The sequence below is a fragment of the Schistocerca americana genome, chromosome 1 (assembly GCF_021461395.2).
Source record: "Schistocerca americana isolate TAMUIC-IGC-003095 chromosome 1, iqSchAmer2.1, whole genome shotgun sequence".
NCBI classification, from domain to species: domain Eukaryota; kingdom Metazoa; phylum Arthropoda; class Insecta; order Orthoptera; family Acrididae; genus Schistocerca; species Schistocerca americana.
In genome coordinates, this window is record NC_060119.1 from 762,063,214 (window position 1) to 762,078,402 (window position 15,189).

Consider the following 15,189-nt stretch of genomic DNA (forward strand, 5'->3'; position numbering starts at 1 on the left):
TCTGAGATGAAGAGGTTAGCACAGGAAAGGAATTCGTGGCGGGCCGCATCAAACCAGTCAGTAGACTGATGACAAAAAAAAAAAGAAAAAAAAGCGCCTTCTGAGCGAGGAGGTATTTCTAGAGTAAAGCTCCGGCCAACGTGTACAGGGCCCTGAATACGGGGTGTAGCAGTCCGTTTGGGGAAACGCCCCAGGAAGGAGCCGGGCCGACCGCGGAAGCGCGGCAGACTGCCGGCTGCGGCTGTATAGAACCGTGGCGTGGCGTGGCTCGGCGTGCGTGCGTGTGGTGTGTAGCGTTTTATGAGTCGCCACGGCTACAACACACGTGTAAGCCCGTGTTCCAGATGCTGCTCGCTGATACCCGCGAACAATTGTTCGTTCTATCCCGGTCCCTTTGTTACGTCGTGTAGCTCGGAGATCGCTTAACAACACCTACACGCCGTATTTGAGCCACTGTCCCTCAAACGTTGCCTTATGTAACAGCCTGTCAGATGAGTCGTGAGACGACGGCGGCTTGTGGGGGTAATTAGCACTGTCTTTGTCTTGCAGTGCCGCGTATGGCAGTTGCGCGCACACACACACACGTGGTACCTACATGCATACATTTCATGCGCATTATACGAGAATTTATATATTCTTACAATCTACCTGACGCTTCCGTTTTCCTCTTAATTAAAAACGCTACCAAAGGCTGATATTACATCCTCACTCTATGGCTCTACGGTCATTGGTACCACAGAAGCTTTATTTATTTCTTCCTATATCAACCGCTTAGCAGACAACTCAATGCTTGGAACTTTAACTTTGGGAGTCTCAGGCCATTCAATCCCCGCGGCGTAACGGTGGAAGTGTTTCGCTACTGATACAAATAATCTCTGTTCGACGTCCACCCCTCCCCTCCCTCCATGGGTAGCCGAGAGCGCTAACGCGCTGCTTCCTGGACTCGGGTAGGCGCGCCGACCCCGGATCGAATCCGCCCGGCGGATTAATGACATAGGGCTGGTGTGCCGGCCAGCCTGGATGTGGTTTTTAGGTGGTTTTCCACATCACCCTATGTGAATACCGGGTTGGTCCCCACTTCCACCTCAGTTACACGACTCGCGGACATTTGAAACACATGCGCACTCTTCCATGGCTTACACTAGACACAGAGAGCTGGGGTGCACCAATTCCTTCCCGGGGGGGGGGGAGGGGGGGGGGGGTGTACGAGGTGGTGGCAGGAAGGGCATCCGGCCACATCCGATTAACCATGGACGACACTGCGTACCTGCAGGACAAGGCTCCGAAAAAGAAATATATATATATATATATATATATATATATATATATATGAGAAAAACCGCAGTGAAGTTCCTCGCCATCCTCGTGAATTACTACCTAGTCATTAAACCCTAATACCTCTCCTCAACCTTTCATGAGGTATTTGTGTCGCTAGAAGTATGCAAGAACATAACATCTACTCTAGTGCCAAGATCGCCTAAATTGTCAGCTATGGTGTAAGTCTACCTAGAACAACAGCACCAATGTAAAAGTGCTTTTTTGTAGATTAAAAGTATGTATAATTACAAATCCTTCTTCCATCTAAAACGCACTCACAAATAACAGTGCTCACCACATTTTTCTGTATTGCACTCTCCAATGTATTTAAACACATTTAGACAACAAATATCATCTACAGTACTAATTGCCGTGCGTGTAATTATTATTTCGGGTATTATTACAGACTAAGCCCGAAGAATTCCTGTGTCGGGCGGGGCTACAGATCACCTGCCGGGTTTCCACAGTAGACGACTTATACCAAGAAGACCCAAGGCATAAAATAATGCGGAAAGACATATCGCGCTGAAAACCACCCCAAGTGACCCACATCAGAAGCATGTAAGTTCTTGGAGTGTGGTCTGGTTCCAAACAGAATTTACTCCCTTCGTCTAATCAGTTGTCACAGAGATTGTACCGAAGTAACAGAGGCCTTTGACTTGCATTTGATAGAATCTGCGTTCAAATAACCGTCTGACGAACCAGAGTGAGTGTTTCTGTAGTTCCCATCAACTAATTTCGAACAAATACAAGAATTAGTTCCCGAAGTAAGGGCAACGGTGAATTTCCTGCCCCATCGCTGTCCAACGTGAGCTAGTGCCCCATCACTAATGACTATATCGGCAAGTAGTCTTCTAGTAGGCCCTACCATCTAAGCGTCAAAATATATTTTGGCAAGTATAGTATCTTCTTAATGTAATGTGTTATTCGTTTGCCGCTTCTGTTTTTAGACTTGATACACGTTCGAGAACGGTTCCTTCAACAAAGAGGCAATAGTACCGCAAGAGTTTTTGGAATTGCTATACACAGCATTCGTCGTGCACAGTAGCTTTTTCATCAATAAATTCATTACTGATATTTAATGACAAGGATATGGTGCTGTGTTTTATGACAGTGATACACAGTTATTGTCTTATAATAGGGCCTACATTGAAATGTTAGAAAGTATCTAGTCGATGGATGGGAGGGTACCTGTAATTTTGGGCAATAAACATTAAGATCAGCGTCCAATCTCAGTACAATAGTAAGAGTAGCTACTTTTTTAATTAAAAAGATTATGTATCTACAAACCAAATCATTAAAATAGTGCATCCACAGTCACTAGCAACTCTCCGATCGCGCGAGGGCGTGCTGGTACGCAATGCCTCCGAATTTATGAGAGACTCCTTAAAGCTTTTTAAATACAACAAACGTTGTTTAAATTGTACAGCTCTGTTCCTCATGCCTACGTATTTATTTCTCGACATAGTAACCCTGGCGACGAACACACTACTCCCATGGAGAAGCCACACTGACGATACCGTCAACGTAGAATGTTGACTTCGTTGATGGAGCCCCTGCCTCACTTCTACTTGCACCGCTTCATCGCTATCAAAGCGAGGGCGTCAAAGGTGTTCTTTAAGTTTTGGAAACAGATGAAAATCGGATGGTGCCAAGTCGGGATTGTACGGAGGATGATTGATGACAGCCGGCCGGCCGGAGTGGTCGTGCGGTTCTAGGCGCTGCAGTCTGGAACCGCGTGACCGCTACGGTCGCAGGTTCGAATCCTGCCTCGGGCATGGATGTATGTGATGTCCTTAGGTTAGTTAGGTTTAATTAGTTCTAAGTTCTAGACGACTGATGACCTCAGAAGTTAAATCGCATAGTGCTCAGAGCCATTTGAACCATTTTGATTGATGACAAAGGACGCGACGTGTGGGATTGCTGCAGATGTCGCAGCTCTCGTGTGTGATCCGGCACGGTCAAGCTGCAGGAGAGGTGATCCAAACGTGGATGAACTCTCCGAATTCGAAACTCGAGTACAGCACGCCGTTTCTCACGTACTAACTTAGTTACGTTACCCACCAACATGTTACACACTACAATCCGGAGCCCGCAAGTGACGCACTGCTGCAAGTATGTAGACATGAAGAACAAGATATCGAATGTTAATGACGTTATAGAAAAAGCCTCAAGAGTTTTCACGTAAGAAATTCGAAGGCACTGCTTTCCAGCACACCACCGTATTACTCACGTTAATTCAAATTATTAGTAAATGTATATCTGCAGTAGGCAGCTCCAAACAATGCGTCAGCGGATGATGTATTATTAGCCATCGTAAAAATATTGCCCTACTAGCAGACGTCATGGGCAGCCTTGCTGTATCGTGTTTTGTTGTTTAGTTGTTAGTATACGCATAAAAATGGAGTCTTTAGCGCACACCGATTGATATGAATTCTTTATTCATAAACTTACTATCTTATTCACGTGGAACTTCTCTGGAATTCTTGTATCTTCAGTTTCTCGCTTACGAAGTGGTACGTTACCTGCTTGCAAATTTCTCCTTGAAAACGGTTTTTACTTTTTATTTACAGCATCTGTGACAAAGGTGCATCAAATCTTTATTCTAAGAAACAAACAGACGAGAAACTACCTCCCGCTAAAGATGTTTTGGCAAAAAATATTTTGTGGTGATAAGAAACGTGTTTAAGCAGTTGTATGCACAATTCCAGAATTAATAATAAGTTATTTATCAAACAGTTGATGACACGACGGCCACACAAAGAAGCGGATCAGTATTATTGATGAAGAAACATTACGCTGGAAGGATGTTATGATTTAATATGCTTACATCGCCTCCATTTATACAAGTCGGTCACAGTGCTGGTGCAACTGAACTAATGTAGTTTTTAGAGCGGCACGTACTATTGTGCTGTAGATTATGTCACACACCGCACCCATACTGCCTGTCCCATTTCTGCTGCGAGCATTCTTCTTAGTAGCGGAAAATAGCAGATTTTATATTTGGAGTGGTACGGCATGTAACACAGTATAAGTATGCATGTTCATTCTTTCAAGATACATTCATTAATATTCAATACTATACCGGCATCATAGCGACTGGAGCTCTGTAACACACTGGGCCGTTGGCGCACTACGTCAATTTCCACCTTCATATAATATGTTGTTTTAAATCTCCAGTAACAGAGCATTTCCCTGTCTAAAATTAAGTGTGTTATTATTTTCGCGTATTAATACGTTCGTTAAGCCAACGGCCTTGCCGCAGTGGTAACACCGGTTCCCGTCAGATCACCCAAGTTAAGCGCTGTCGGGTTGGGCTGGCACTTGGATGGGTGACCATCCGGTCTGCCAAACGCTGTTGGCAAGCAGGATGCACTCAGCCCTTGTGAGGTAAACTGTGGAGCTACTCCATTGAGAAGTAGCGGCTCCGATCTCGTAAACTGACATACGGCCAGGAGAATAGTGTGCAGACCACATGCCCCTCCATATCCGCCTCCAGTGACGTCTGTGGGCTGAGGATGACAAGGCGGCCGGTCGGTACCGTTGGGCCTTCATGGCCTGTTCGGACAGAGTTAAGTTGGCTAAAATGTCTCTGAACACTATGGGACTTAACATCTGAGGTCATCATTCTCCTAGAACTTAGAACTACTTAAACCTAACTAACTTAAGGACATCACACACATCCATGCCCGAGGCAGCATTCGAAACTGCGACTGTAGCAGCAGCACGGTTCCGGACTGAAGCGCCTAGAACCGCTCGGCCATAACGGCCGGCTAGAGTTAATATGCTTGTTAACTGGCGCAAAACTGCTATGTAGTAGCACCAGCGCAATTACCATCTAGGAGGATGTAACGAAAACGGAGAACATATAACGCACTATTTATTACTACAATTGACAGTGTGTAATCATTTGCTGTTCCACAAGATGTCGACTTCACCCAAACAATTATTGTTAGAAAAGTAAAAAAACTGACCAGGTAAGAGTTGGACTCGAGCACTGAGGGTTCCTTACAAATTCAATTATGTATGGAGACAGTTTATCCACTCCAGGAATCGAGGATCCCGGCCATTTTTGCCTGTTATCGACACTGACACTGGCAAGGTATCGGTCCCAGAGTTCCAAGATTTTCGAGAACGTTTTAATTTCAAGTTTGAATTTGGATAAAAACTCAAAAAAGAAATATTTTTTTCGTGTGATACACTTACAAACTTACAAATTAACAATTTTCAACTTTTTCCTTTGGTTGTAGTGCGAGACCTTGCTTCTTGGCAAATTTCATGAGCGTAGGTCAAACGTACAACACTGTAGGTTCTGATGAGTCAGTCTGCGAGTATCAAAATATGGGACATACGTGGTCCCATATTTTGTTTGCATTGACTTTTTTACACCACCAAGTCACCGTACACCTTAATACGTGACATGAATTTCAAGCTGATACGTCTACCTCGTCCTGTGAAAAAAGTGGTTTTGAACAGTCGGACACACAGACAACAGAGTGATCCTGTAATGGTTACGGTTTTGAGGTACGGAACCCTAAAAAAGTCAAATTTTAACTGCAGTGGTGCAATTGTTAGTGTGGCAGAAACATGCCCCTTCATTAGACTGTTGCTATCGTCTCTTTTTGCCTCACGCTGAAGCACGAAGCTGATACTTCAGTGAACATTCCCGTACTGGCAACTGACCGCGGAAATGTACTTAATGCGGTCTTTGGTGGCGGCGCGCGATCGAACCGGCCGCCGTCACTTGTAGAGCCTCTGGTGTGCAGCCGTCGATGACTGCAGGCAGGGCAACGTTGCGCTGCGCCGCGCATGCATAATCCTGTATTCGCCTCGCATGCGGCCGGCATTACGCCCACGTTCCCTGCCGAGCTGCAAAAACAAGTCAAGCCGGCGCATTTCCAGTAGAACCATTACAACGTGTAGATAGCGCAGGGATAAAGCAGGTGCGACGTGCGGTACATATGTAGTACGTACGCGAGTATGCGCTGTAGAAAAAGTGTCAAATACCTGTGGCATTTATCTGGTGGCAATGTTCTCAGCGGAGCAACCTCTGTAGGGGCGATACCCGTCAACACTATACAAGCATTACCTTGTCGTGCTAGAATTACCCTCCAGTACCTGGTACAGACATGTCGCATCATGCTGTGGTTAGGTGTCAAGTTACAAGTCCAAGTGCTCCTCGCTCGAGAAATCCTACGATTCCCATCAGCATTTAACGTTGATTATACTTCGGAGAATGCGTTGTGTTGTTATTTCTCTCAGTCCCTCCTCCCCCCCCTCCAACGCCTCCCCTGCATCATGTACGTAAGGATAGACAGTACTGTGTAAATGACACATAATAGCCAATGTCTCAGAAGTGTTAAGGACCCTTTGATCGACTGAATAACGGTAACAGACAGTATAGCTTCCAGACCAAACGGAATCCCTTACAGCAAGACAAATCCTTCAGTTAATAGTTTTGAAATATCTGTTATCAATTTCTAAATATTTCCTGAAAATTCTCTCCCCAACGGAATTGCCACGCTCTCGCGATGGCTAAATGTACCAGTCACGAATCTTACCGCTCTTCTTTGGACCTTCTCAATCTCTAAAATCAGAACCAACTGGTAAGGGTCCCATACAGACGAACAATACTCCAAGACTGGACGAACTAACGAATTATAAGCTATTTCCTTTGTTGAAGGACTGCGTCGCTTCACGATTCTACCAATAAACCGCAATCTAGAGTTCGCCTTACCCGTTACTTGTGTAATCAGATCATTTCGAATAGTCACACCCAGATACTTGACTGATGTTACCGCTTCCAAAGACTGATCATTTATTCTGTACTCGTACATTAATGGGGACTTTCGCCTTGTTATACGCAGTAGGTTACACTTACTAATATTAAGAGATAACTGCCAGTCATTACACCACGCATTTATTTTCTGCAAATCTTCATTGATTGGTTCACAACTTTCATGTGATACTACTTTCGTGTAGACTACAGCATCATCGACAAACAGTCTAAGGCCGCTGTCAAATATCACCAACCAGATCCTTTATGTAAATCGTTAAAAGCACAGGACCTATTAAGCGTACTATTTTCTTTAGTAACCTCTTTACGTAGGTGCGAGTAAAAATCCGACTGTAGAATTTTTTAAGGACCCATTCCTAAATCCGCCTGAAATCACTGAGTCAGGTTACGGAATTAGATTTCGGCAAGTGTTCGGAACTCAGCACACTCTATCACTAATACTATTTGGTTTGAATTAGGGATAATCCTATTTACTTAATCTGTTCGCTGAATCGCCACAAATACGAGCGGCCTTTGGCTAACCACCAGCGTATGGTGTTGACATGCGGAGTAGTAAGTGGACAAGCCGAAAGTTGCAGGTTTGAATCCTGGCGGTAGAATTAAATTCAGTAGCAGTTTTTCGCGGCAACAGAAGCTATGATGGTAGTGCACAGTTTCTGATCGTTAGAAGCTACATCATGGTGCTGGGATCGATGGAGGGAAGCTCATGACAGGCTTGTCGATCTGCCAGTCGGATGAGGACACTAAGCTCGACGGCACATTGCTACTATTCGACAGGAGCAGCCTAAATAAGGTCACCGGATTTCATCTTCTCGCTTCTCTCTGACTGTCGTCAACATAGCAAAACGACCGAAACTCTACATGCACTCGTCAGAGCTACCACCATACTACAAGGACAGTTAGGGCACAACACACATTTTACAAAGGGAAGTTGCCAACTTACGGCACTATATTATATATTCCAAATTTACAATACAGACGCTTCTCATTCACGGGAGTTGTGTCACAAGAAAATGGAAATTGAGATACAGTATTCGTTTCAGAACTTTCTAGAAATACAAAGCACTGTTGGCTTGTAATTTTTTTTCTTTTTTTCCGCTTTACTTCTTACCTATCGGAGGAATGTGTAAGAGGCTGATTCTTTAGCAGGAACTCAAGGACTCTTCGACGTTGAGTAGATAGGGCCAGTGAGGTACGTACCATTAAGTGTCGAAAGCGCCTGCTGAGCAAACCATTAGGGGAAAGACAGATTTCCGGTCAACAGGAGCAGCAGCAAGCAGGCAGCAGGCGGACATGCCCCGGCGAGACCCGACAGACTTTCACCGCCGGGAAAGCCGATTCGGCTTTCGTCTGTGGAGCCAATTCAGCAGCAGCAGCAGCAGCAGCAGCAGGCGGCGCCAATGCGTGGCTGCGATGGCTTCGATAGACCGAGGGTCTCAGCTGCACATACTAATGCACTAGCTCCTGACGGCCGGTTTTGCGCACTCAAAGAGTCCGTGCATTCGTCTGCTCAACTCGGATGCTGCAACACGCAAGCTTAATCCTCGAAGTTCGTGACCTGTACCGCGGACAAAAGCATCCGAGCTTGCACTCACACCGAACGATACCATCAATTAAAGGCGGCATACACAGCGTGATCATAATTCAAATATTTCCTCTCAGCTTGCAGCGAAGTCAATATTTCAATCACAGGTTGACTCCGAGAGCAATAAATAGCCCTCGAAAGGCCAAGGTTCCGTCCTCAACTGCGCCGCCAACGCCACTTGCGGATGTACCCAGCGGCACGTGAGCGCGCCATCTCTCTCTCTCTCTCTCTCTCTCTCTCTCTCTCTCTCTCTCTCTCTCTACACACACACCACACCACACCACACCACAGCACATTTTCTCTATCTGATGGGAATACCGATATTATAAAGCATACGCACTTCCTTTCCGTTTTTCAGTGCGGTTCTATGAATCTTCTACTACTACTACTACTACTACTACTACTACTACTACTCCCCCACACCGCATATACATAACCCTACCAAAAACTTGTGAATATAGGCGTGTAGAGTGGTTTGTAAATACAGGGTATATAAAAACTCTCAAACTTGACGGATGTATTCTAGACATCGAAACAAAGCAAAAAACTATATGAAAGTCGGTCCGAAAAGCCACCGTTAGGGAAGTATTAAAGGAATTGGCTCCTGGTTGCTAGAAATGTAGATTTTCCCCTCACTTTATTGGTTACCGTTGGCCGTCGCATTTGGTTTCGTTTGGTTGTCGTTTGTTCTGTTACAGTGACTTCCATCACAGAACATCAGAACGATGTATGTAGTATCTGAAATGACGGACGTATACAACATGTAGCAAATGGGAAAGTGGGTGCAGCACAGATAACCCCGACAGGTAGTTACGACATGCAAGACTGTTTGTACGCCTGCACCTACGCTTGCGAGAGTAAGAAGAGTAATCCTTCCTAAATGAAGAATAAGTAATAAATCATGCACATAATTTGGACTAACGTGTTTGTTGTTTGGCTCGTCACCCATGAACCGTACATGTTTTTACACACAGGAAAGGAACCACGTATTAGCTTGGTCGATATACGCTGATGTGGAAAAGGTCATCTGATAGCGATATGCGCATACACAAATGGCGGCAGTATCGAGTACACAAGGTGTAAAAGGGCAGTGCGTTGGCCGAGGTGTCATTTTTACTCGGGTGATTCATGTGAAAAGTTTTCCGACGCGATTATGGCCACACGACGTGAATTAACAGACTCTGAACACGGAACAGTAACTGGAGTGTTGCATGAGATATACCATTTGGGCAATCGTTACGGAATTCAATTTTCCGAGATCCATAGTGTCAAGGGTTTACCGAGAGTACCAAATTTCAGGCACTATCTCTCATCAGCGACAAGGTAGTAGCCTACGGCCTTCCCTTAACGACTGAGAGCAGTGGCGTTTGCGTAGATCTGTCAGTGCTAACACACAAGCAACACTTTGAAATAACCTCAGAAATCAATGTGGGGCATATGAAGAACGTGTCCTCTAGGATAGTGCGGTGAAATTTGTCGTTAACAGGCAATGGCAGTAGAGTACCTTTGTTAACAGCACGACATCGCCTGCAGCGCCTCTACTGGGCTAGTGAACATGCCGGTTGGAACCCTAGACGACTGGGAAACCGTATCCACGTCAGATGATTCCCAATTTCACTTGCCATCAACTGATGGTAGGGTTTGAATGTGGCGCAGACCCCATGTGGCCATGTTGTGAACAAAGCACTGTGCAAGCTGGTGATGCCTCCATAGTTATGTGAGCTGTGTGTACATGGGAAGGACCCGGTCTTCTGGTCCAACTGAACAGATCATAGACTCGAAATGGATACATTCGGCTACTTGGAGAACATTTGCAGCTCAAACAACGATCGACTTACGGATGACGATGCGCCGTGTCACATGCCCAGAACTGTTCGCGATTGGTTTGAGGAACACATTGGATAATTCGAGCGAATGATTTGACTAACCGTCGAACGTTTGTGGGGCATAATCTAAGAGGTCAGTTCATGCACAAAATCCTGGATCGGGAACACCTTCACAACAATGGACGGCTATAGAGGCAGCCTGGCTCAATATTGATGCAAAGGAGCCTTCCAACGACTTGTTGAATCCATGCCATGTCGAGTGGGGAAAAAGGAGGTCCGCACGGTTCTAGGCGGCACTCCATGACTTTTTTTTGAAAAAAATGGCTCTGAGCACTATGGGACTTAACATCTATGGTCATCAGTCCCTTTTTTTTGTCATCAGTCTACCGACTGGTTTGATGCGGCCCGCCACGAATTCCTTTCCTGTGCTAACCTCTTCATCTCAGAGTAGCACTTGCAACCTACGTCCTCAATTATTTGCTTGACATATTGCAATCTCTGTCTTCCTCTACAGTTTTTGCCCTCTACAGCTCCCTCTAGTACCATGCAAGTCATTCCCTCATGTCTTGGCAGATGTCCTATCCTCCTGTCCCTGCTCCTTATCAGTGTTTTCCACATATTCCTTTCCTCTCCGATTCTGCGTAGAACCTCCTCATTCCTTACCTTATCAGTCCACCTAATTTTCAACATTCGTCTATAGCACCACATCTCAAATGCTTCGATTCTCTTCTGTTCCGGTTTTCCCACAGTCCATGTTTCACTACCATGCAATGTTGTACTCCAGTCCCCTAGAACTTAGAACTACTTAAACATAACTAACCTAAGGACTTACAGGTATGTGTAAGTGCGCCGTTGTGGAAGTTGAGATATTGCCATTTTTTCCTCCGCTCGACTACCCCCCCCCCCCCAATCCCCTCCAATACCGCCAATAGGAAGGAGTTTCGGGGCACTCACTGATAATGGGATATGTTAATGTCTCTCGTCCCAAATGATGCTTAATTGCATATGCGAGCAGATGAAAAGCTGGGCGAATTGAGACAAGCACGCGGTGCTACAGCAGCAGAGGGCGGCGTGTCGCCTTACGTAAGGACGCGCGCGGCATATCGACCGGGCACGTGGCGCGCTATCGCTCACCGCCCGCGGCAAAAGTCAACGGCGACGGCAACGGCGCTCTCCGGGCGCCTTGATAAGGGCTGACGGGCTGCACGGCAAACTTCTCCTGGGGACGCGGCCGGCTGCACTCAAGAGTTATGCAATTAATTAAAGGAGTAGACCAAGACGATGGTGGCAGTTACGCAAGTGCTTGAGCAACATGTTAGAAGGTATTAAACCGGCACACGGAATACCAATTATCTTTATCTCTGACAAAAAATTTACTCAGAATCCGAAGACTGGAAATTCACAGTAAATAATGCGGGATTAGGTCAGTGTACCCACGGTGCGAGTGATTTTCTTTGATGGACTGCACAGTAGTTGAAATTATACAGCACTTGTAAGAAAACGCGTCACACGTTCGATACTGTAAGAAGGGAGTAACAAAATTCAGTGTGCGTTGATCGCGTTGTGAATCCTCTCGCTGCGATGCGAGTACTCTTGGAGCGCTGTGAGAAAGGGCTGGGAATTCGTCATTCTTTTTATCGGTGTACCATCCCACACTGACATCTGTGCTCCTCAAACCATCGTGGGTTGTGTGGCGAAGGCTCCATCATTCATCTCTTCCCCTGATCTTCTATTCGCGAATCGATAATTTTAAAAAGCAATCTCGATAACCTCACTGCACATATTCAGTGTCAATGTCATACTTCTCACGAGAGTCGCGGGAGGAAACAAATCTTCCTTGATGCTTAAAAGTTAAGAATTATAACAAAGTGTAACAATGTTTTTTTTTAAATGCATGACAGTCGAGTTTGTCGAGCATTTGTGTGACACTGTCGTTGTAAAACAGCTGCCTTTCGAATCTTCTCTAGTTTTTCCGTTACTACAATCCCAAATAGTCTCTTACCGACAAACAATACCTAAGTATCCTCCAAAAAGTGTATTCGAAATGAGATTTTATTTGGCACCGGCTTACAAAGACAGTAAGTACAAACTCTCCAAATTGTTGACGAGTCGTTTTTACATTCCGGAAAAATTTTACTATTCCTGTCAAACACAAGAAAACACTCCATAAAGCGACAATGTGTGAGATATGTGCTAGTTTGTGTATTAATAAAAAGTTAACACCGCAGTCTTACTTCTCGGAGGCTATTAACAATTTGCAAACTAATCATAGTAAGATTGTATACAGTGTAACTCAAATTTTATAGACTTACATCCACAATTAACAAATACTATATCTTTAACAATGCTATCAATCTAAAACATTTATACATCTTCGGTAGATGCATACTCAGCTGTTGAATAATGAGGTTCAAAGTCTGCTCAGTCATTCGGAATATTAAATCTTAGCTGAACGTGGTATCAGTAGAGTACTGAATACCGCGGTAGTCTCGTCCATTACCTTCCTATACCTCTTTTGGCGACACACACTGGGATATGAACAGGTATCATAGATACGAAGGACGTATCTTTGACGATATCAAATGGTTCAAATGGCTCTGAGCACTATGGCACTTAACATCTGAGGTCATCAGTCCCCTAGATCTTAGAACTACTTAAACCTAACTAACCTAAGGACATCACACACGTCCATGCCCGAGGCAGGATTCGAACCTGCGACCGTAGCAGTCGCACAGTTCCGGACTGACGCGCCTAGAACCGCTCGGCCACCACGCCGGCTCGACGATATCAGTTGTCAAAATACTGTGTGTTGTAACCTAACAAAAGCACTTCAGCGCTTTCCTACGGTTACGTTCCGACATGACAACACCTGCTAACCGAAATAGGCTTGCGTTCTACGTGACACAATCCGGCCTGGTGTGCTCTTTTACCAGATGCTGCAGCACAGTGAGTGAGGTGTAACAACGTAACGCATTAAATACCAATGGCAATGTCCTTACATATCAGTATTCAAACGGGAGATGCCTCAGGTATACGTGTAGCATCTAGACGACACAAAGAACATAGTCATGGCTGTACGAGATATGTTTGACTTAAGTTCAACCAAGGAGTGTCACTAACAGTACTGTGAGGCATACTTTCGACGTCCTTCGACAATTCATTCGTGGCGTTACGTTATTTCCTGTTAGGCACTGCGCGTGAGAGCAGGCGATTCAACGAGTGAGACCATTCGGGCCGAATACTGGGCGCATTCTCGGGCGGACGTCTGTCACACTACGTGACGTGATTAGCCGGGTAAGCGCGCTCGGGCAGCGAGGGGCCACGGCGCTGCGACAGCTGTCCTGTTCTACTTGCTGAGCGGCATCTCCTAACAACAGGAAATGCTCGGAGAGACAGTGCTCAGACGACTGTAACACCTCGGCACTACTCGGAATGCAACACTAAACAGAGCGATGGGCGAGCGCGAGCGCGTGTGAGAGAGAGAGAGAGAGAGAGAGAGAGAGAGAGAGAGAGAGAGAGAGAGAGAGAAGCTGAGATGGCGCCGTTATAGATCTCAGAATTGTCAATCCCTGATCGCGCCCGTATACATGAAAGTTCCGTTCCTGTACCGTTTAGCAAAGCAACTCCACTTCGTTCTTGACATCTTCTGGCAGAATGGAGTTTCCCCTTGTAATGGTACTTGAATTACGTAACCATTATGGTACCTCACCTGAACCTCTCTATACCAGTAATATACTACTGTATTTCTGTTAACTACTTAACATATTCCTGAGACAACATTCAGAATTGATTTCACTTTTGATACACCGATATGTTTATATTGCAATAATATTATTCTTATGTGTATTCTTTCTTTCGTCACTATGATTTTTGACGTACTTGTAACTCTGATTTTTGGGCGCGTAAGCGATTGTTAGTTAGTTGTTGAGTTGTTAGAGAGTCGGACCTGGAAAAGGTCAAGTCTTGGACGTCATGTTGGAAAGACGCATATTGTAGTCAACTTACAAAATGTGAACTTTAGCAGTGACTGTGAGGAAGATGTTTTTAAGTATGTTTTGTATTGTGAAGTGATGTTTTGTGTGTTACGTGATATTGCAATAAAAGCAATTAAAAGGAAGTGTACCTTAAATTCGGAATACTAATTATTTTTTTTTTTTTACATCACTATTGTGCTAACTTTGAAAGGTTTAATCTCCAAGAATGGTTTGAGAAGCGCATCTACAAAACTTTTGAATATAGCAGAATAAAACCTAGGCCTCTTTGCATCCGAGCTTGGAATCATAATCACCTAGATTTTCAACGATTGAGCCATGATAATACGAGACCAGCGTGGGAAACGCGAAAAGATGAGTGCCTAGTTTTTTGATTATTACATTAAATGACTTTATTAACTGTGCTCTAATGACACCTGCCACGTAATAACGTAGTTGTTGCCCGAAAATGCAGTATTTAGCAGCGTGAGCAACACCACAATCGTTATTAAATGCTGACCTTTGTTGTTCAAAATGGTTCAAATGGCTCTGAGCACTATGGGACTTAACTTCTAAGGTCATCAGTCCCCGAGAACTTAGAACTACTTAAACCTAACTAACCTAAGGACATCACACACTTCCATGCCCGAGGCAGGATTCGAACCTGCGACCGTAGCGGCCACGCGGTTCCAG

At 45.0% G+C, this 15,189-nt stretch overlaps 1 protein-coding gene and 1 pseudogene across 1 annotated transcript in view; one reads left to right on the forward strand and one right to left on the reverse strand.

Annotated features, from left to right (window-relative positions):
• Positions 1-15,189, reverse strand: part of LOC124611678 (homeobox protein araucan) — a 319,751-nt gene that overhangs the window by 159,334 nt on the left and 145,228 nt on the right. The window lies entirely within an intron of this gene.
• LOC124560591 lies at positions 4,564-4,681 on the forward strand (annotated as a pseudogene).